This window comes from Oreochromis niloticus, linkage group LG7, assembly GCF_001858045.2.
Source record: "Oreochromis niloticus isolate F11D_XX linkage group LG7, O_niloticus_UMD_NMBU, whole genome shotgun sequence".
Taxonomy (NCBI): domain Eukaryota; kingdom Metazoa; phylum Chordata; class Actinopteri; order Cichliformes; family Cichlidae; genus Oreochromis; species Oreochromis niloticus.
In genome coordinates, this window is record NC_031972.2 from 44,823,681 (window position 1) to 44,847,992 (window position 24,312).

The 24,312-nt window shown below is 37.0% G+C and overlaps 1 protein-coding gene across 1 annotated transcript in view; it reads left to right on the forward strand.

Annotated features, from left to right (window-relative positions):
• Nucleotides 1-24,312, forward strand: part of lingo1a (leucine rich repeat and Ig domain containing 1a) — a 122,508-nt gene that overhangs the window by 58,627 nt on the left and 39,569 nt on the right. Inside the window, exon 2 of the mRNA XM_005453102.4 lies at nucleotides 5,851-5,996. The gene's annotated coding sequence lies outside the window, so the exon portion shown is untranslated. The remainder of the gene's footprint in view (nucleotides 1-5,850; nucleotides 5,997-24,312) is intronic.

Genomic DNA, 24,312 nt, shown 5'->3' on the forward strand with positions numbered 1-24,312 from the left:
TATTTAAGTGGTGGCTCACATGAGCTGTGGCTTTCAGCTTTTTCTACCTGTTTCTGTAGCCGCTGCAAAAATAATAATAGTAATAAATAATGATAACAATAAGAATATGAAACATACATACACACAGAATAAACCATATTTCTCTCTTTTTTAAAAAATTTATGAATTAAATTTAAACTCAGAAATGCTCATCTTCATTATCCAGTGCAGTGGTGATTTGATTTTACTTATTTTTTAATCCTGGAGAGAGTAAAAATGTGGGATTTTGTAGCCACTGTGGAAGCTTTGTAGGTCTCTTCCCACAAATGCTATGCTCTGATCAATTTTTAATATTGTGCTGTTTAGTAGAGACAAACAAGGAATGACAATTAAAGGAAAACTTGATTTGTTTCCTTTCTTCTCCAATACTTGATGAGATAATTGGTTACCCTGTGATATCTGTTTAATGTTAACTCACTGTGCAAATGCGTCAGCTTAGCTTCGCTTAAACAGTTAAAACAGCTAACCCTTTCAGGCAAATTTTGCACAATAAAATGATCATCTGATGTTTCACTTCTTCATATTTTACATGGAGCTAAGGAAACTGTACAAATTATTACTGACAAATCACTGAGTTGTAGAGGTGCCCATAAGTAATTTTTTTAACCAGAAGATCAGCCCGATCTTCTCAGGGAGAGGCATCATGCCCCTTTACCATGAGGATGTTTGTCCCCCCTTATTTATTTAGTTATTTAGATAGCTATATGGATTTTTTATTGCATGTGATTATTTAATATCAGTCTATGCTTCCAACCACACGGTACTGCTAAAAGAAAGTCTTTCCTTATCCAAAGTAATCCATTTTGACTAACTTCCTTGTTGTTATCCCCAAGAAGAAAAGTTTTCTTGTTTAATATTTCCATTAAATTGTTTAAGCACAAATCACTGATGTGTTAAGAAATGTAGGATGTTTCAAATGTGGCTTTTACAGCCTGGTAGGAGAAAAAACAAATAATGACTCCTCTATGGATTCAATTATGTTGCAAGAACATTTGAAGGATGATATTAAACTTGTATCAAAAGGTGGTGGTGTAAACCTGCTGGTTCTATTAGGCAAATTAAAAGAAGAATTAAAAAAAGATGACGCCATGTTTTGCAACTCTTTGCCTTGGCAAGGAAGAAAATACAACATTTCTACTAAAAACTTGAAGCACATGAATAAAACCAAAGTCACTCACACTATAAACAGGTTACATGCTGACAGGTAGTCCTGCTCAATAAAACAAAACAACATTAGTAACTGTATCCATGCCCGTTGTTCAGATTTATCAAAGTTTCCCCTGAAGCTCATCAAAATACTTAGTTAGTGCAAGCAGTTTGTGTCTGGTGTCTTATGTTTGCATCTTTCTGTTACAGGTCAAAGCCACCGTCTAAGCTCTTAATTGTTAAGAAAGGCAACACTTCATGTCCATTGACCCAGTTAGCACTAACAGAAGTCATCTTAGCATGTTATATTATTTGTGTATTTTTATACTTTTGTTCCTAAGAGATGAGTCTACAATTTATTTGCATAGTTTATTAATCTGCTCATCCTTTTAAGTTAATGGAAGTTGTGTTGTTTGTTGCCTCTGCCGAGGAAGTGTCTCTGCTTTCCTGAACAAGCCACAGATTTATTTACAGTTTGAGAGAAAGGACTCGGAAAGCCCACGGGAATAAAGTTTTAGACAGGGACAGTTGAAAGATGTTGGATAGAGGTCAGAACTGTTTTACCCACTGTGCATGCCACTGTAAGGTAAACTCCCCAGGATACCTGTTAGTCACTGAGGCCCTGATATGTTCTGCTGGATGCCTGGGGGGGGTGTACCACACAGGTGATACTTTTGCCTGTCAGGTGGCTTGTGGTGAGAGCTAATCCTGTTGAAAATAGAAATGTTTTCTGCCTTGGGATGGGGGGAAGGAGTGCAAAAGCAATGCGACCAGCCCCATGGAATCAGTCATCTACGTGCACATTGGGAAACAGTCTAATCTTGTCACTGACACATGGGAAAAAGTGAAAGTCTCTAGGTATCAGTAGCAAAGACAGAATGGAGTTGATTTGTAAAATCATTCTGACACATGATGAAAACTGAGAAAAGCATTTGTTTTTTTCTTCCCAAACCTTTGTTGTTGTGTTGATTTTTAATTCACTCTATACATTTATGTATTATATCGCCATACACTCTTAACTTTAAAAATTCCCATTCTGTCAAGCCTGCTGTAAAGAGTGACACAAGAACTCTGACGTCTGTCATGCCCTACTTCTTAATTTCATTTAGTTTCCCACTCTCCATTTTAAATGTTTAAATGTTAAATGCTGTGCAGATGGTGTTTATCAATGACTCATCATCTCTCTCCCCAATAGCCTGGTTTCTGTCTGGGGTTAAATTCCTACTGCAGTAATTCACATGTTCTGACTTTTACCTGTTTTTATCCCAACAATTTTTACATGACGATTGGGATTTTCAGGTTTGTGATTTCTGTTATTTCCCCCTGATGTCAGAATATGTTAGTTAATTGTTAATGTTGCTTTGGACTCTCAACTATATTTGACAGACAACATATACGTTGCTACTTTCGTGTGATGTTGGTACTGGTTCGTGTGATTTTCCAGAGTTAGGGTTAATAACCCTAACTCCAGAAAATCAGATATTATGATATTCTCATGAGAATATCATAATATCTCACACGATGTTGCACAGTTTTGTTTCTTCTCATCATGGATAGCTTCAAGCTTATATATTTGTTTGATGTCATCAGAATTACCCCAATCAATTAAATTTTTTTTTTATTAATGACAATATCAGCTCATAAACTAAGTCATAAATATAATTGTCCATAGATCTATCAATTCATCCATGCATTTTCTTCTGCTTATCCATTCGCGGGGACAGCAGTCTAAGCAGAAAAGCCTTCTGTCCTCAGCCACCTCCTCCAGCTTATCTGAGGGAAAACTGAAATGTTCCTAGGCCAGCCAAGAGATATAATCTCTCCAGGGTGTCCTGGGTCTACCCCAGGGCCTCCTCCCAGGAGCACATTGGTGGAACATCTGGGGTGGCTGTAGCTCAGGCGGTAGCTCAGGTCACCTACTGATTGGAAGGTTGGTGGTTCGACCCCTGGCTCCTCCAGTCTGCATCTCAAGTATCCTTGGGCAACCCCTAATTGCTCTCCAATGCATCCATTGGAGTGTGAATGTAGTTAGAAAAGTACTCAGTATAGAGAAGGTGCTTGTGAGAATGGGTGTGGTGGCATGTTGTATAGAGTGCTTTGAGTACTCTGGGAGAGTAGAAAAGCACTGTATAAGAACCAGTCCATTTATCATCAACCAATTGGCTCCTTTCGATGTGGAGGAGTAGCAGCTATAATCTGAGCATCTCTCGGATGTCTGAGCTCCTCACCCTATCTCTAAGGGAGAGCCCAGCCGGCCTTTGGAGAAAGCTAATTTCCGCTGCTTGTATCTGCAGCTCATTCTTTTGGTCACTACACAAATCTCACTCCCAGGTGGTGATCAGTTGATTGCTCAACTCCTATCTTCACCTGATGATACGATTACAAAATCATATATGTTGTTTATTATAGACAAAACTGTGATTCTCACAGAAGTCTTATAACAGAACAACAGTCTGTTCCTCTCAATCACGCCCCTCCTGGTCTCACTGTTGTTGCCCATTGAAGTCTCCCAGTAGGACGACGGAGTCACCAGATGGAGCACCCTCTAACATCCCACCAAGCAACTCCAAGATGGCTGGGTACTCTGAACTGTTGTTTGGTACATAAAAACAAATGATCGTCAGAACCTGTTTCTGGGCCCGAAGGCGCTGGAAAACAACTCTCTTGTCCACCAGTGAAAACTCCAGTATACAGGCAGCAAGCCAATGGGATACAAGGATAGAGTCCAGTCCCTCCAGAGCTTGGCTTGGCATGCTGTGTGTTGAGGTGAGCCTCACTATATCTAGCCAGAATCTCTCAACTTTATGCAGTACCACCAGAGAGGTTACATTCATGTCCCAGTTGCCAGGGTCGATAGCTGGGGATCAGGACACGAAAGGGCTCTGCTCTTTGTTGCCACCCGACGCACCCAACCAGTACAACGCCTGATAATAATTGCTGCAGTGTGCTTTATAATTCTATATCAATATCAGTCAATATCTCATTAATCAAAGGCTGCTGTATATTTTTGTTGTTGTTGTCGTTTTTATCATTCCCATACACTTACATTAAGTGTGTGAATACTGCAGTGTACAGAATACATGAAATAATCAAGTAACTTTACAGTCTTCTGCAAAGTTCTGAACTATGTTATTATGCAACATTTTCACTGTAACACAGGTGCTAGTAAATAATCTGAAACCAAATTTTATGCATTGAAATTAATTGTTTTGCAAGTAATGAGGCAGATGAAATGTAGAACATCTTGCAGAGGAAGAACAAGGTGTCTCAGTTACTGCCAACAACTCTGCAGACAAATTACACCAGCACAGATGCTTTGGACCAGAACACTTTGCTTTGGATCCAAGGTCTGACTTTTCCCAGCCAGAAAATCAAAGGGAAGTTACATCCCTTCTGATTTTAATGCATTAGATAGTTTGTGGAATGTGGAAGATCAAATGTTCGCCAAGTCATTTGCAGATGCAAACATATCTTAGTGGGGTTTTGTATATTTTCAGATTTTTGTACGTAATGCTTTCATGTTTTTTGGACCAAATATGTCACAAGTTGATCTTACGAGTTTCAGTGTAAAATGTTCTTATTCAAAATCAAATCAGTTACTGATACCGTGGATGTTAATTTCACCACCAATAATTTCCTCTCCTATTATTTATTTCATACAATGAATGAACAAATTAACTTTGGTATCCATTACCTCTGAAATACTCAAAATCTCTGGCATTTCCAAAGTCTGATCGTCTCTCACCCACAGAGAGGGAAATGGAGCATGTGGTTATTACTGGCAGGATGTTCTGATGTGAAATCCAAAAGCAAAACTGAAATACTGTTGTACTCTTTAGGAAAGAGCATTTTCAGTGTGAAGTCACTGGTAGACATGACTGATAATCACTGTTTAGTTTTTCATTTCTTAATCTGCCATTTATTATTTATAGTTAATTGAGCCTGAGGTACATTTAAGCAAACCACTCATTTTAAGGATGATATGAGGATATATTTTAATTTTGTAATCTCTATTTCTTATGCTAACAATGGATTATGTGACTGATTATATGTGTATTTGAAAATCGCTCTCTGTAGTGTGGAAGGAACAGAGGATTATGACTCAACTCGAGAGTCCAACTTATTTCTGTGGTGCGTTTCGATTTTATTATTTAATTGCGTTGTTTTTGTCGGTCCACAACTTTAAAGTTCTGGTTAACTCCCACAGCTCCCAGCAAAAACAAGATGTTACTTTAAGCGAACAGCTTTTATTGGCACACTGTATGCTATACCTGCCTAGCCGGAAACAACAGACAGATACAGTTAGCTGTTAAATATAGTGGTGCGAGGAGCGGCTGATGAGACAGATATTTCCCTCAGGAGCTGGTGGTGGTGAAAACAGAGTTAAACAAAAGCAGAAATATTGGACTTTGTGTTTTGAAATTCATCAAGTGGCCAGAAACACAACTCCAGATAAATAATAATGGTGTTTCATGTCTGTAGGATGTGTTTGCTTTCAAAGGAATAATGTCAGCATTGAATTCACAGCTTGTTTCCACGGCCAACTAATGATATTAAGTTTGGTTTATGTTTTAAAGAACGTGACATTTAACACATAATATCTATTTCATTTACATGATTTATATGCTTTGCAGTAAGGATTCTTGTGTTGGTTGCTTCATGCAGGTGGCTGATCAACTGAAGAGGGAATGCTGTAAGGGTATGTGGATTAAGAGGAGACGTTGCTCATCTCACACCTTCAGCCTCCCACCTTCTGCACAGTAAGCAGATCCAGCGGCTCTTTGGAATCAGCAGGCCAGCAATTACTGCCCGTGAGTATTATTGCACTCCCAGAATTATTAAAAACTCACGCTGATCATCACACAGCATAAAGAATCTGACTTTCGTGGTGAGATCGTCTCTTAACTTCAGCATTATGAAAAGCACAGCATCTGTGGACCTTCTCTGATACCTTTTAAACCAGCCACCAATTTACACAGTAAATGAAATTAGGAAGAAAAAAAACTTGACATTTGAAATGTGCGAGGATAATATAAATAGGTAGCTGGCAAAGACGTCTCACCGCATAGCAATCAGAAGAGACGCTTTGAGTATTGAAATAGCTGATCTCCTTATCTCATTGGCTTAATTAGGGTTAATACATCACAGCTCAGAAGTAACTCCTTGATTCACTTCACAGATCTCTCAAACAAATGCGTGTTTTTTTAAACACTAGTGATTTTTTTTAATTCAAACTTGTTTTTTGAAAGGTTTGACTTGCAGTCCCTGTTATTGTTGGGTACGGCTCTTATTGTCGTGGATTGTCTTAAATAACAGTTACCTTTTTCTCCAGTAAACACACAATTTTTTAGTTGCCGAAATTTTGCTTCTTTAATTGTTGGTAGCTAACAACTAAAATTTCATGTCAGTGAAAATTTAGTTTATAGTTACTGCTACATTACTGCTATACTTGCCCACATACATTCATTTAAAAGGTTTGCATATTTCTTAATAGAATACACCAGACAACACTGCCCACTCTTCTGTTGCAAAATAATTGTGTAGATACTGTAGACAGATCATTTCTGGGACACAGGATACATTTTACCATACTCTGCGACTAAGTGTTTACTGTATGTTGTAGCAAAGCCCCCATATTTAAGTTGTGCTTTCTAGTTCACAGAAAGAATATAAGTTAAGTAGTGTACTAAAACATAGTTTGCCTTGTTTTTGCTGGGACTGCCGCAAAGTCACTTTCACTGCATGTTGCCTCCCTTAATAAACACCAGAAATGAAATACTATGTTATTGCTGGTCAGTAATAATAAACGTATAAAGCACTCAGTAAGAAAGTTATCCTGATGGAACCCTGTGCTCTACTCATTAGTGTACTTCTCTATAAAACTAAATTGTTCTCGTATTTACATTTAGGTAGCTACAATGTAATTAATGACTGGATATTAATTTGCTGTTAATAAAACATTCATTTTATGAAATGTATCTGAGTCAAAAGAGGAAAGGAAAGAGGAAATGTTTGTTCTCGATAACTGACATATAAGACATTAAACTCCTGGACTAGAGTTTGTAGTTCAAGTCCAGCTTAGTTTGTTTTGGCTTAGGGAAAAAATGTTTTTGCCGTTACTGTTTGGTATACAGTTCATTCACACTGACTTCACTTCCTAGAGGTGAAGTCAAGAGAGGTTACCTCTTTCCCCCATAAAGTCAAAATTTGACAACAACTCAAACTCTTTAAGGCATCCAAAGGGGAAAGAGTTAAAACTGCTGACCTTTAAAATATGCTTATTACTCCTGCAGAACAGCTGTGCCATTACCATTACTGACAATCAATATGCTTTAGTTTAATTTACTTTCAGCTGTGCCTTGAAGAGAAAGGACGATAAGAAAAGTAGCTAAAATATATAAAAAACATGAAACAGATATTCACAGATTCAAGTCACTCTCTGTGAGCCGCATCATAATTGTATACACTTGTGTACCTCTTTTAAATCTCTACTCACCATTAATCTCCAGTGATCCATTTCCATAGGCCATCACTTTTTTCCTCACTGCCCTACTTTCATCTGTCTGTTGTTTCATTTCATGACTTTTCATGACTTTAACACACATTAAGCTACCTTTATCTTGCTTGTTTCAATTGACTCTTTTTACTGCACATATTGACCAAATTTTTTTTTCATGACAGGCTCACGCGATCTTGACCTTGTTACAGCAAGAAATAGAAGAAAGGGCTAAGGAGTAAAAACTGAGCTCTATTAGGTTTGTGTACCTCAGTAATATGTCCAGTGGACTGTAACTATCTCCCTGCGGATGACTAGACATCTATGCTTTTCAAGGGAGGAGCATTGAAGGAAGTGCCATCACTTCAGCTCCTCTGTGCCAATTGCTCCAAAATGGCCAATTTCCTGTCTAGGATGTGTGTTTTCACATTTTTATCATCCCCAGCCGTAGTTATCTAGTTGCACTTAGGGCCATCAGTCATCGATGCTGCGTTTAGAGGAAGCCGATGTGCAGTAAAACTGACGGACGGCCTTCCGCATGACTGAAGATGTATGAGACATGCAGGCAAGCTAGTGGGGATTTTATTTATTTATTTATTTTTTATAATATTTTCAGTGCCGCCAAGAGCTGCCAAGAGGGAAAACAGCATTACTTAGAATGCCGATGACTGAAGAATTTTGGAATTCTTTAGAGTGACTTTCTGATGTTTTATTTTGTGGCTGTTATGAGGCTTTCTTATATCAAAGGAGAAACCGTGTTGGTTTAAACAACAAACCAATTTTTAAAGGGGAATTATTTTCAGATCTATTGCAGTACAGCCTAGTTTTAGAAGAATGGCATGTGTACATCTTTTGTGAAAATGTTCTGGAAGTAGTTGAGAATCAAATCAATCAAAGTGGAATTTGTGCAAATTTTGGCACCAATCAGTCCATCCATCAGTCTCATTACTTTTCTGTGTTCAGTTGCTTTACACTTATAGACATCTTCCAGCTGAACCAAGACATTATTCGAAGACAGATTTTGGTTGTCTTTGCTTGTATGCAATCCTTTAGAATGCAGTACGATAAAATAAAGAAACTGCATGACCATTTTTTGAATCATGCTAAAGAGGTTAAAGCTGTGCATTTACCAGTTTTATTCTTCTACGTCAGCACAAAAGCTATGAGAAGCTGTTATACCTTAAGAATGAACATTTTACTGTATGTTCTGCTGGAGAGGATAATAACTATGTACAGCATCAGAAAATGATTTATCATTTGCATAAGAACAGCGAAGGGACGCCTCTCAGCAAGCTCTAATGAGAAATGCTTCCTGTTCAGTTGCTTGCTTACTTACTTGGTTTCTTAATTGTTAACGTTCTTCACTGCATGAAAGTTCATCCATCAGCAAGACAAGTGAGATACATAAAGTTAAAAAAAAAAGATGCACAGAAAACCCATTTAGTTAATGTCTGTGAGTCTGTCTTTTTACAACAAAAACAAAAACGTATCTGTTGTTGGTATGCAAGTGAAATCTGCTTCTACTGCTCCTTGTTTTCGTCACAGCAGCTGCATTTCAAACATGATACCCTGTCAGGTTTTTTAGTTATATCTGACACCATGTCTGGTTTTACTTGGTTTGAAATTGATGAATCACTTCTCAAAGAATGGTTGAGTGAAGCCGTCTGTGTATTTTCAGTACCTGCAACATAATTGGTTTCTCATGCTTTAGGGCAGCACATTGTTCTTTGTCTAATTAGAGACAATTCCCTCCAGTTGGACCCTTTCATTTTCACTACAAGTTGTCAAAAGTAGATCGTATTCTGATTTCACCAAAGGATACCTTTAGGCCAACCATTTAAAATCAAATAAGCTACACTGGAATTTCTGTTTGTATTTCATGTAAACTCTGTTTGAGCTATTAGAACAAAATATTTTACGCCTGGACTGACATTCAAAGCTTTTTTGACGAATAGTAATCTCGACAGCTTTACTCTCAAAGTATCGATGCACACTGAAATATGAAACACAGGGGTAGAAATCAGGTGTCATTATCGCTAACAACTTTTCCTCTATATAATTTTGTGATGTGAAACAGTTAACCGTAAATAACAAAGGAATATGCTTCACTACAAACAGAAATGAATACCATGGTGTTTAAAATTTGTTTTAGAAAAAGGATCATTTGTATTTATTTAAAAAAAAAAAGGTAAGTAAAAAAACAAACAAACATTAGCACTGGCAGCCATGTCTACTTGGCTGCCAGTGCTACTAGTGTTACTACAAGAAAAGTAGTGTGTTGTCTTTTATGACACAATAATTATGTCATCTTCTTTTCATATGCAGCTCCCGTTTCTTCTGAATCCCTGTTTCCTTTTTTGTTAAAAGTGTATTCACTTGACTTTTTCATTGATCGAGTAACAAATGCAAAGGATGTTTTTTTCTGTTAGAAAGTACCCGTCGTCTGCTTCTAGATTGTATTTTCATAAAATACACAATATCTAAGAATGGCACCAAAGGCAACGCGTCCCTGTCCTTCAGCATACAAACATAAAAAGACGCCACGCCTGTAACGAATAAAAATCTTTCCAGTCGTGACTTTGCCAAAGGCAATGAAAATGCCAGGGTTGTTATTGTTTAGTCCTGTCCTAGTATTCTAGCTGTTAAGCACGTAAACTTGCAGTGAGCGCATAATGTTTGTTACCGAGACCTTTCATTGTCCTTAGCTTTGATGAAGGAACAGAACGCAACAAAAAAACATAAAAGCTTTTCAAGCATCTTATATTAAAAAATCTGACATTTCAGATATGCTGTTAAACCAGCTCGTTAGTGTTTGATAAGGCAATCAGGTCGCTTATGTTTCTGTGAGAGATTATGACATGCTTCAAAGTTTACGTGGACTAATGGTAACACTTTATATACAAAATATTGTTAATGAATGGTAAATTGCTATTAAATTAAACTTTAGATCATGTTAATTTACTAAAAACAAACAAAGGGATTATAATGTTTACTGTCAACTAGTCAGTATTAATGTGTTACTCTGTCATTAGTTTATTTATATCAAATAATTATTTACAGAGGTTTTCCTTTTCAAAAAAGGCTGGAATCATATCCTTTACCAGCCTCAGTTGCTTTCTGAAAGCATATATATTAATTGTATTACCTTAATAACACGATAGCCTTGTTTGCTTAAACTTTAAACAAAAACAGCTACCAGTAAATGGTATAGAGTTTCCATTTCAGATTTATGGTCATTCATGTTTTGGGGGGATTTTTCTAGCACAGTATGTTGGAAATCTTTAGTATCCTTACAGCAAACCTTTAAAACTGACTATTGCAGTTATTCTATTAGTCTGTAAATGTATCCACACTGAGCTTTTCTAACCTTAAAGCTACAAATGTAAAAGGGCTGATACACAGTTCAGCATCTTTAACTCACTATTAGCTCTGGATTTTGATATGAACCCCAAACAGCTGTAGAAAGAACATATGATTTAGGATTATGCCTTTAATGGAAAGTTAATTTGAGACGTTTACTTTGTTCAGTCGAAATGTCATCCAGCTATTCAGAGCATATCTGAAGTTCATTGGTTCTTGTTTAAACAGGCTGATGTGGTGGTGAAAAAGAGCTAAAAGGCTTGGGGGGGAAAGGGTTGTTAATTTAAGGGGAGGCCACGTTGCCCAAGAGTTTAATTTGATTTTTGAGAAGTCTTTTCTATTCACACAACTGAATATCAGTAAGTTTTTTTGCCTTTCAGCTTGACCTACTATCGACCTACTTTCGACACACACTCACATACAGACGTGCAAAATATGATAAGAGAAAAATCACCCCCTTGCACAGCTTTTTGCCTCTCTGTCAATAGGCAAAGATTGCAGTTCAAAAGTAGCCTTGTTTTTCTTTTTAAAATAAAGCTGAGGCAAAATAAGCCTTGATCTCTTGGAGCAAAAAGTGTGTTTGTGGAAGATTTCCTCTAATCCTTGCAGCTAAGTGCAAAACAAGAATCCAAGGTCAGCTTTCCAAGTGATGCAGGGGCCATATTTCTATCATATAAAGGGATTTACACAGTGGAGCTCTGTGGTGTGTAGCTTTTCTGCTTCCATTGTCTCAAGAATATACACCAACTCTGCATGTTTACATAAGCAGGTATGCAGCCTCCAATGTATCACACAAAGCAAAAGTGCATGCTTGAATGACACCACCCAGGTTTTTCTTTGTATTGTATGTATGTTGGTTTTGGCATGAGGTGCTGAGGAGCATAAGAGATGCTTTTGTGCATCATCACATGTAATATGAAGAAGCTCATTTCTAACTTTAATTTGAAAAGTTCTTTCTGTAAAAGCGACTGCTCTTCTTGACACGCAGTAGATAAGAAATTCAGATACATTATGATTTTCCAGGAATTTGCATTCTTGTGAATGCATGTGTAGGTGTATTACATATGCGTCACTACTGGGAATGATATTAAAATAGCTGAGGGAATTAATCTCTATTGCTTATGATGTATGTTTTAATGGTCCTCTAAATGGATATTCAGTAGTCATTAATCTTACATATGAAATGGGTTCTGTAATCATTTCCACAAGGACTTTGCTCAGAAGAAATGACAGCAGGACATCAATGTATTTCCAAAATTAATGTGTAATCACAAAAGGGAATGGGGTGATAATTTTTTAACATTATTTTTTCTTACATTACAAGAAAAAAATACAGCTGTGCAGAAGTGAGTAATGGAGTGAGATATTGTAGAAGTATAGCAGTTTGTTGGAAATATGTTTAGTTTGTAAACAGATTTTGGGCTCAAGGGTGAGCAGCAACTTCCTCTTGTAAAGGTTTAGTTCTATCTGTCTAAAGGCTGTTGGGGTGAGACTCAGCTTTTAAAATGATTGAAAAGCATTAGTGCATGAAGGTCATTGCCCCACATATTGGCAAGCGCCTTATGCTACCAAAGATTATACTACTGAGTCTCATCCAAGGTTGGCAGCGATAATTTGGAGCTAAAGCTACATATAAATATTGGTGTGTTTAACAGATAAGTAATAGCTTACAGTGCATGGTGAGGTGGTGATTTTAAAAAAGAAAAACATGGACAAAAGTCAGGCCAACATATTTAATGAAAGTTGTCTTAGCAACAGGGACATGGTAAGCTGGCTTCACTGTTTTGTCTTCACTACAATCACTGTAGATTTGGCTTTCAGGAATACCTAGGGTGATGACTTTTTGATCCCATTCAGTGTAAATCAAAATACAAACACATAAAGCTTTGATAGTATTTCAGTTATAACAGTCTAACTGCAGTGAGCCAAATGACAAGATTTCTTTGTCAACAAAAATCTGGATACTTCTGTTTTCAAATGGTTTTGGGAAATAATCCAGTCATTAAAAACTAAACCTGACAGAAAATAATATCTCATATAATTAGTAGAGAATTATAAATGAAAATAAATACAAAATATAAGAAGAAGGGCCTGTGGTTGCCTTTTTGGTTGTGCCCCAAAGGTTTTTCTGAGGTTCCTGCTCAAAAATGACATGCCCAAAATAATTAGAGTAGTTCTCTTCAATTACAAACTCTGTGTAAACAATCTTGGTATCAAAATAAAGCTAACACTTGTGAGATTTCACCAGAGGTGTAAATATGACTGTGTCAAAGTTACTGAGGTTGGAACATAGAAAAAGTAAGTTGATATTTTCCTTGCCTAATTTATTTTTGGATTTAATCGCATAATCACTTTGAAAAAATGCTTCAGTAGACAATAAACTCAAGAAAACCAGTAATCAAATCAACATATGAACATGATCTGTGCAAAGATTGATGCTGTTGAAGTGAAACACTGAGGTTATTTATTTGGTTTTTCAGCTCTTTCCTGATTTAGTTTGCTTCATTTTGCTTTTGACATTTGGGCTGATCAGGCGTGATTTACTATAATTGAGGGTGTGACTTTTTACTAAATTGTTCAAGTCCAAGGGCACTATTATTAGGTGCAGCTGTTGATGGACACGTGGGATGTTATCGGTTTTATTAGAACATTATTATCCTTTTCTGCGTGTTCATATAGTTCATTGACTTCACTGAAGTCATTTCTGATCATTATTGTACACTGTGGAGAAATCAACTGGGAAAAAGGAACAAAATTATATAAAAAATTTGAATACGCAAACATAAAGTATTCTCGTGACACATTATAGAGCAGAATCCCAGATGAAGGTAGGAGATAGACGAGATAGAGTTTAGATTCTGGTGCTGGTGGGGGTGCAACAAAGTAACCAGATGGTTGATGGAGACTTTGATTGGGATGCCTTGGACGACCCAAACGTCTTAAAGAACATAAGCAGATAAAGTATAGGAGAAAGGTACTAACAATGTAATTTTACAGTGGGACATTGGAAGTGACATTAAAAATGGAAAATAGAGCTGCAAGAATAGCCCATATCAGAACAGACTCACTGAACAGAACACCTTTCTATTTTTTCCTGTCCACACAGTAAGCAGTTTGCATCAGTGTGGTGACCAGAGACCGCAGAAAGTTAATGAGATTCAAGTAACAATAGGAAGGGGGAAAAAGCCAGCTATGCAAAATGGGAATATCCCAAGATAAACTTTTCTCAAACTTTTCTTTGAGGTGGGCAACTGACTACCAGTGACAATGCAGAAAACCAGTTATTGACGTATGACAGGTGTAGTCTATGCCACTGTGAGTTTTCCTAGTCAGGATGAGTGTCAGCGTGTGGTTTGTTCACACAGTTATTCATTTGACACACTTAGGTTCAGACACTTATGTGCTTAGCAACTACATTAGAGCCAAATGGAGCCTTGAATGTTTGCACACAACCATCAGCGGGAAAGCAATGTGCAACAAGCAAATCACTCCCTGTTAGGACGCAACTTTTGCATTTAACGGTAAGTGATGCCAAGATTCCCCCCCGTCCTTTCGTTAGTCCATAATGTAGCCTTCGCAACAGACACGTGTTCTGTTGCTCAGTTCACTTACAGAGGACGGGGAAACAAGAAAAATCTCTGTTACCTGATTAATGTCCCACTCACTGAGCACACGGAGAAAAATGAAATCATTTCTGTTTTGTTTCGGGTGTGACCTTGCAAAAATCTTAGGTGTATTTTTTTCTTGTCTCTTCAGCTTGCACATACTACCTGCCCTTTTATAAATTTCTGTCATACTTTGTTGCATCCTGTCTCACAAACACATTTTTCAGCCAATTTTATTTTAATCTACAACCACACTGGTGAAAATAGTTTTTGACAGAACATATTTTCTCATATATAACTACTGAATAGCTGCAGACAGAAAACATGACATGTATTACATAACATTTTAAAGATGTCTGGGTAGGTTCTCTCAGTCATCCAGGTCATGATAGTCTAAGGAGCTTAGAAAAAAAGCGACTGCACTTCTTTAAGTTTCTTGAAGACATTTTTACCTCTCATCCGAGAAACTTCTTCAGTTCTAAGAACAAAGGGACGAAACAACATTTTAAAGACTTACACTGCATTGCTTGGTGGTTTCAACTGACTTTGAATTCACAAAAAGTAAAAGTGGTTAGTGTACCTCACCTGCCTGTTTCAGTCCACCTAGTCATGAGGCAGTTGTTGATGAAACAGTAATTTTAGATACTATGCACTGGAATTACATGATAAACAAGTGATGTTATTAGTTTTTCTTGTTTGATATTGTTAATGCTATACATCCATTTTTAGTCTGCCATTCAATTATTATTATTAATTTATTTTTATTTTTGTTGGAAGTGTTGTTTGTAAGAAACAGTTTACCAGATCCATTGTATGAAATATGGCATCTGAAGAGCTTCACTTCTGAACATCAGATTTCGTGTTTCTGTGTATGAGCGATTGTAGATGTTGTTTCTGTTTCTTGCATTAAATGAACAATCTATGACAGTTTATTTGAAGTTCAGGGGAAGTAGCCACTTTATTTGATACTGCATCAACCAGAAATATGGTACCTCTGAAAAATGCACAATTTAACAAGTAATTTCTATTACACTAGTACCTGTGAAAATGAAAAAAAATCTAGCAGGTACAATTTTATTTTCAGATTTCCTCTTAAAGTAGCTTCGAAATCTAAATATTATTTTTTCTGTCAGGGCACACAGACTCTCATATTTGTGTTAATGTTGGGAACTGGTTGTCCTGCTTTGCCACATTAACATATCCAGTGAGGAGTCTCAAGAAATAAACAACATAGGAAAAAAAAAACCCTCATCTGAGCATTTCTATGTAACCCATTTTTCAGCAAGTTTTGTGGTTGTTCCAGATGCAGGATTATTGCAGGATCAATTAAAGTATACTTACTTTGAATGTGCAATCCAAGAGAAACTGGTTAAACTACATGACTTTAAACAGCATCAAGATCATTTCTATTGTCAGCTCCTAGCTGACTTAGTTGACATCCACAGTGTTTCCTGAATAGTTTCTAAAATCTTAATCCAATTGGTTTGTTCATACGACAATGAAATATAGCGTCGGTTGCTAAAAAAGAAAACTCTCCCATTTTTCAATTTCTACTGCTGCATGTTTAAATTGTATCAGCCCTGGATTTTTTTAATCTTCCTTTTACCTGCATAATAGTCAAAGTTGATGACAGAAAATTCTGTCACATGTGATACACAGTGGGAACAATAAACCAGTTCTCTCTGTGTGTCTCACTTGCTTACATAAGAAGAGAAAGACAAACAAATAACAGTCAATATGCAGCCCAGCAAGCTATGCTTATTGTCTCTTCAAGCAGAAACCCATTTTCTCAAGGTACTGTAGACACGCGAGAATAAAAGACAATGATCACAGAGGTATTCCTCCTGAAGGTCAAGAGCAGAGGAAACGGAAGCCAAGAAATTACTTTTTCATCCACAGTGAAAAATGTAAATCTAAATAAATCATGATTTGATTCCTCACATATTTTTTTATCATAATGTTTTACTTTCTGTAAAAAAATTATCAATCAAGTAAGATAGAAAGATAGAAAGAAAAGTAGTGCTATAAGGTGAAGGAAAAACCTGAAATTCCCTTTAATTTATATTCTTTGTATTGCTTATTGGCTTTATTCAATGTAACAAATAAATAAATAAATACAAAGCTCTCAATGTAAAAGGAAAAAAAACAGCCAGTTGTTTGCAATTTAATTGTATTTTAATGAACAACATAATTTGCTCTAAAATTACTGGCTTCAGCTTAACTCAGGTGAAGATGGACATTCTTTGTTCTTCTCTACCCTTGAGAGCTGTGGAGTGTGCCAGTACAATGGCAAGACAGTAAGCAGACTTTAATTGATTCCGCCAATTACTCCGTCTGCTGGCAACAAAGTGTGGCAAGTTACAGTGAGAAGCAAATCGGTTTAATGAGACTAGGTGTCCCCGGCCTGGTTTCAGGGAGTTTGACGAGCAGAATACTGCAGTTGGCTGTGATGATACACGACACAGATCACAGCAACAGCCCATTACATCCAAACCTACTGTATCTTGCAATGTGGGAATGTAGCCTTTCAACACACTTTTTACAGTGACATCATCTAAGCCGCCTGTACGCAGAAGATTTATATGTTCACGGCAAGGTTTAAGAGTGCTTAATAGCACATGTGATGTGATATTTTTCATCATGTCTGCTTTCATGTTTAAATTAGTCTTTATTCTCTTTGGTCTTTTTCAGTGGAAAACCAGTCTAGAAATATAGCCTCAGTGAAAGCATGAACTAGCTGTTTGACAAATAACCTTCTATGGTATCAAGTGGCAGTAACTAATGTGTTGCATCTGAGGAAAATAGCATTGATTGTGAGAGTCATTTACTCCCTATTGAGAAGCAATTTGTTTGGTCTTTTTTTTTTTTTTTTGCAGAGTGTGAAGTATGGTTATACAATACTGGAGATGTAAGTCTGTGGGTGGGAGGTAGAGCAGATGATGTGTGCCACCACAAAGTTCTAGGCAGAGGTGCCTTAATGATCTGAATTGCCGATCTTTGAAAAAGAATGAATGGCAAAGAATCATTTGCAAAAAAAAAGGAAAAAAAGATACATCAAGGTGATCACAGATCAAACCCTTAGAGCACAGCTCCCAGTCTTTCCTTCTACCCACTATTACTCACACCTCTGTGAATATCATGGTTGGAAGGAGAAAGCAATGTTAGATAATGGTATTATCAAGGGAATTACATTAGAACCCTTGAGACTTCAAAAAGGGTTCTTTACAAAAGCAATTATGCAGCTTGTTTGTCTCAGAGCTTTCTTATCCCACAACTTTGTGTCAATAACCTTAAAAGTAAATAGCTAAGTAGGGCTCAAGGGGCTGTAGAAAATATCACTGAAGGTCGCATTTAGACTTTCCTGTAGCGAGAAGGGTAGTTTACAAAGGTGCTAAAAGAGCTGGATGTTTTCTGCTTTTTCAGGACATGAAGATTAATTACAGGGTCACATTAAAGATTGGCACAGGCTTTAAAAGCCTCAGTAGACACACAGTGTGGAGCCGCAGTACACTGGAGTAAACATCTGCATTACACAATGGGAGAGAGTCAGGATAAATTACATGTTCAGTCTTTTAAAAGCCATGAGTTTCACACTCTGATTTCACTTGCACATTCAACAGACAATTTCTTACAAGTTAATCCATCAAAACAGCTTTTGATGTCGATGACAAAAAAAGACAAAAAAACCCCTCCAAAAACCAAAAATATATAATGGCCTTGCAAAGATGTGTATTAAATTAGAAAAGGGTGCAGCCTTTTTAAAGCATGACATAAATAAGCTCATACATTTGTAATTTTGTATAAACACATAACAACTCAAAGGTTTAAACAATGGCAACGATTCTACTTGTCTATTCTATTAATAAAAAATCATTTTGTTTCATACTGCAGGGTGTATTATGTACATTGTAACAACAAACTACTTCACATTAAAAAGCGCACTGCCTTTCACTCTCAACCTCTGTTCAAGGCTATTTAGGCTTGTCACGAAACCTGAAATGACTGAATTGATGATGAGCAATTAATTTCTTTCCAAATAAAGACACAAGGTCGTCCTTTGAGTTTGCTGCTGTTTCCTTTCAAAATAATCCAGGTATAAAAATGAATGTAATCAGTGGTGAAAAAAAGAAACACGCCACAAAGCGTTACAAAACACGCTTACTGTTTATAGGTAAAACACATTTCATGATTTCCTAAAAAGGACAGGGAAGAAAAACACACACAGGACTGGCTTTATGAAAACATTCATTCTGGTGCTTTTATTTGTAATCCATTTCAATCATAAACATATTGATTTTGCTGTATTTGCTAGTTCATTCTCCTTACATTTAACACTGTAACCAATACAGGCTGTTTCTGATGCCATACATATAAATAAATAGTACACACACACACAACGTGAAACCACTTATTCTTGGAGAGTGACGACATAAAATATGACAAATCCGAAAATTGCATGAACGCTAAATTTGTATTTTTTCTCAAAAAGAAATGTAAGTTAACAAAAACTAACATGTATGAATCACATTTCTCTGCTTACTTAAGGAGACAGTCTTGGGTTTACTTGGTGATATGCCACTAAGTCAACCAGACATTGTTAGATTAGTGATGCCATCAAAAACCTCCACATTAACAGCCAGCTAGCCCAGGTATGTAATCTCGCTAGCGTGTGCTGGCTCTGCGCTGGGGCCTCCTTTAGATGTCCAAAACATCTCACTTTGGAGGCACACAGGAGGCATCCTGGCCAGATACACTGACCACGTCAACTGGTTCCTTTTAAAGTGATGAAATAGCAGTTATACTCTGAGGCCCTGTCAAATAACCAAGCTTGTTACCATATTACCATATTTCTAAAGCTGAGCACCTTCTGAGGTTACTTTTTTCTGCTGTTTGCATTTGATTGCCCTCATCTTATGAACATAGGTAAGGAATGTAAATCAGCCAGGAATAAACAGATTTGCTTTCACATTCACTTCTCTTCACCACAACAAACTGGTACAATGTCCGCATCACTGCCATTTGCCAGTGTCGCACTCCCTCACTCCACAAACAGACCCCAAGATACATAAACTCCTCCAAGTTGCTCCTGACCCACATTGGGGAATTTCACCCTTTTCTGGCTGAGAACAATGGCCTTAGATTTCAAAGTGGTAATTCTCATTTAAGCTGCTTGACACTCAGCTGCAAACCATCCTAGTGTAAGCTGGAGGTCATGGCTAAAGCGAATAGAACCACATCATCTGCAAAACAGCAGAGAGCAGACAGCAGAACACGTTTCACCCTTCATCCATTGGCTAGGATAGAAATTCTGTCCTTAAATATTATAAACCGAACCAATGACAAAGAGCAGCAGAGGCTGAGTTACCCGCACTAAGCTAAACTAGCTAGCCAAACACTAAAACACACAGTTTGCCTCACTCTTTTCACCTCTTTTCACCCTGGCATGAAAAGAGGAGTAAGCAGTTAGATGTTTTTCAGGAGCAAAGGGAAAACACCTTTTTCAAGAAGAGCTTCCAGCTGAAAATTGGACATTCACATCAGTAGGTGGAGTTTTCCTCTCTCCCAGGAGTGTCATTGCTGCTCAAATTGGGGCTTCCAGTTTAGCAGTATCAAGTCTCCTTTTTCATGCGTGGCATGACCAGGGTATGCCCAAGCTGTCTCAGGTAGATCTGGAGGTGTCCCCAGTGTCCTATTAACTTCTGGGAAGTTCCCCATCCACTTAACAAAGGCAGCAATAGCGTCTGAGTTGTTATTCTTTGAAATGTCTGACAGAGTGCTCTTATCTCCCTTGATACTGTATGATATTTTATTTTAGGACCCATGGCAGATATTAACCAAATAATTTATTAAATCTTCATGGGCAAAATTAGGTGTTTTTGACTGGGACTGCAACACATTTTTTTATTTTTAAAAAAAGCACTAATAAAGACAGAAAAAAGAAGATGCCATATCATTAGGGACAAAATTGTTGACAAAGTCATAACAATTAGAATGAGATACAGCAACAATATACACATAGTACAGAGTGAGGTGCTTGATTTGTCTATAAACAACAATGTTTAGCTACTTCTGGAGGAATAGAAAACATGATGAAAGAAATTATTTGTCATGCTTTTTGCAAATGGAATAGAGTGTAAACAGGTGGCTACAACATGTATTATTCTACATGGTTTGCAGAGCCTACCTTGCCCTGTCAATCGTTCTGGAGACCTTTTAATCCAGTGACTTCCCTGTGGCATTGGCTTGTCTCCAGCTGTGAGCAGCAAGTGTTTATTGGCTGTGGTATCAGTGGGATACTTGTGGTGGCCCGCCTCACCTTTAATTCTGAGATTCTTGCCAAGGCTGTGACAAGCATCTCTTTGACTTCAGCGGAAGTAAAAATTTAAGTCTATGTGAGGATCCTAAATAGAGTAAATGAAAGGCATATCCACAGCTGTCCCAGAGGATTCTGATCCTCTGCTGTTTTCTTTTGTTTTTCTTGGGTTTTTTTTTTACAGCAAAAAAATTAGATCCTTACTGCATTCTTTGGACTTTCCTAATTATGACTTTAAAAATCTTTGTATCTAATGAAGAACTATAGAATCATGAAATATTGTCAGATTGTTATGCTGTTTACACTAATTAGTCTAATAAAGCATTGCAATTAAAGGTCAAAACTTCTTTTGGAAAATGGGTCAAGTTAAGTCCTAATTATGCATTATTATGTGCCCACTTGTGAATAACAATAGATGAATCCATAACATATTCCACAGCATATCTATTGTGTAGCCTATATAAGATTTTTTTTTAAAATAACACGTTAATCTAAGGTGTATTTAATATTCTCTATATTAATTATACAGTAACATATCCTGGATACAACATAGGAGTCAAAACTAAACTTTGGGATTATGATACCTGTTATAGAACACCATTGTTAGAGCAGAAATAGTTGAATAGTTATATGCCTTTCCTTCCTTTGTCTTGGCATATAATTAACCTTCAATCATCATTTCACTCATCAGTGTCAAGAATAATTCTATAAATTAAATATAGCACCACAGGGGGCTCCTTGTGTGAAAGAAGTCACCTACTATTTTATAATAGTTCTTCTGAGATTAAAAAATGTGATAAGTCCTCCCACCATGAAAGGCTTTAATATCTGACAGCATGTGCTGCCAAAGTTATTACTTTAGAATGCTTGAGCTCAAGGCCAGAACAGTGAACCCAGCTACTGTAAACACGCACCGGAGACACATCCACATTACATCAGAGTCACTATGACGTGGATTAAAACCATAAAAAAGTAAAATAAGATTACAATTCACAGGAACAGCTAAATATAAAGGTGCACTTAAAGAAGCTCATATTTCAAAGGATATACTAAATGTGTTTTTGCTACATTTGTTTCTGGGAGCTGAGGAACTTTATCATTCTTCAGTTGTTTTGTGTGTTTTTAACTGCAGTGATACTGGAAATACTTTATACGATGAATGCTGACACAACACATGTACGTTATGTTGTTGAAAAATGAAAAAAGTACTTGAGAAATTGTATAAATAGACATTGTAATGTATGCATGCATGAACGAAAATACAAGTTAAGCAATAAGTGCCGCATCTTCGTGTCTCCTCCATCACTTCCAGCTACATGTTCAATAGATTTTACCTCTTTGTGCTAAATCATCTGCTCGGCAGTGGTGTCTGTTGTTTTCAGGGTTCTATGTGATTGTCACTAAGAAGAAGAAAAACCCCTTTTTGTAACTTCACCTGTCTCTACTCTTCAACTGGGTCTTCATTTAGCATGCTGAGCTGGAGGTTACCTTACAGTAGAAAGTGGCCAGAGATAACATTGCTTTTGAACTGGGACATTATCAAAGTGAATTAATTAAAAGAATCAAAATAGAGTAAACATACACACACAGCTGACGGTGATTACTATACTTCAATTTCCATTCCCGAGGAAGCGATCATAAGAAGAGTTTTTAAAAATCTGTCAACTGATGTATGGCTTCACTAGTATGAACTACTAGGCAAAAGTATAAAATCACAAATCAGCTTCTGAATAGCAAGGACATTATTACATGAAATATCAAAAACATCATTTTGAAGCTCCCTGTATTTTTTCAACATTGTTTATTACTAGTAAGCAGATTTTTATTTTCTGACATTTCAACCCTCAGTAGCAATCCAAGGAGCCATTCAGACATTGGCTTTTTGTCACTGAAACTGCTAATAATGACCTCAGTGCAATCCGCAAATACTACTCATTGCAGACGCATAAACACTAAACATACACTGCAAGGGAGCTGGCCAGTTGCCCTGACCCATACAGTGAGAAATGGCCATAACCCTGGAACAAATAAAGCCACCCAGTACAGACCTAGCATTTCCCCACCTGGTAATTGCCTCAGAAATGGCATTGAAATAATGAGATTCGGCTGAGGCAGTGCTGTGGCTAGCCTGAACGCAGTGAACGCTGTGAATGTGCACACAGGATTTAGTGTATGTACAAATATCAATGTATTTGTCATTTGCCTCTGCAGGGTAGGTAGGTTGAAGAGGTTAAATGGTTTTATTTGCTATTGCACATTTGCTCTGTTGATCGCCATGCTGTAGTGGAACTGCTATTGTACAGTATCATAGAGGTACTTATCCTGCAACCTGTGAAAGGCTGGAACAAACCACACTGATTTGAGAACAGATTTCATGTTGCTGACATGTTTAAAACAGCTGGTTTGTGTTTTCTTTTTTCTTTTCTTTTTAAAAATTGTTTTTGAAATATAACTAAAATGTGATGTTAGATTAAAGCCATAAATAAAGTAGAAATTTTGTTGCTGTATCAATAATTTATTTATTTAATCCAGCAGTTCTCAAAAGTCACCAAATAAAACTTCTCAAAGTGTTTATACAGTTTTGAAGGCAGCAGGAAGATTAAGTAAAATGAAACTCTTCCTTAAATGAGAATGTCAGGGATCAAATCTGAAGGTCAGCCACCATCTTTTTTTTCCTGTGAAGACCAAAACCAAGAAATGTTTTGGTGATGATACAGATTACAGATTCAGGATGAATCAAGTGTCAAATGGTGCGCACTAATATAGCACCCTTTAATCTTTGCGTGCTACTACAAATTCTTTTTCGGTGTGTTTCTCATTCACACATGCTTATGAAGGTAAATATGTTGCAAAACGCGAGGGCTTGTAGAATAAATCACCCAGCCTGGTGATACAGTCACAGTCATAGGACACAAAACTGTTTCGTGTTCCTCAATTTAAATTTCTTCAAATTATTTTGAGTTCATGAAGATGAATCATGTTCAACTATTGTTTGAAATACATTATTAATTCCATGTGTTACTTTTTTTCAGTTAGTCATATAAAAATGTTGTGATCACATCTTTTAAAATTTTGCTTTTCTGGTTGCCATAGTGACACATCCTTGGTTTCTCTACGAGAAAAACGTAGCAATTCATGTCTATGAACACAAAAAATTGATCCATCTTTTTGTAACTATTTCACAGCCATAAGACTGGCCTTTACACACTCACCCACTTTTTGCTTTGAGTCCAGTGTTTTGCCCAGGGCCAGTCTACACAATACACCATCCTACCTCCCCATAGGCAGGATAGTGTACTGAAAGAAGAAAATTTCAATACCAAGCACCAAAATTAGCAATTCAGATACAATTC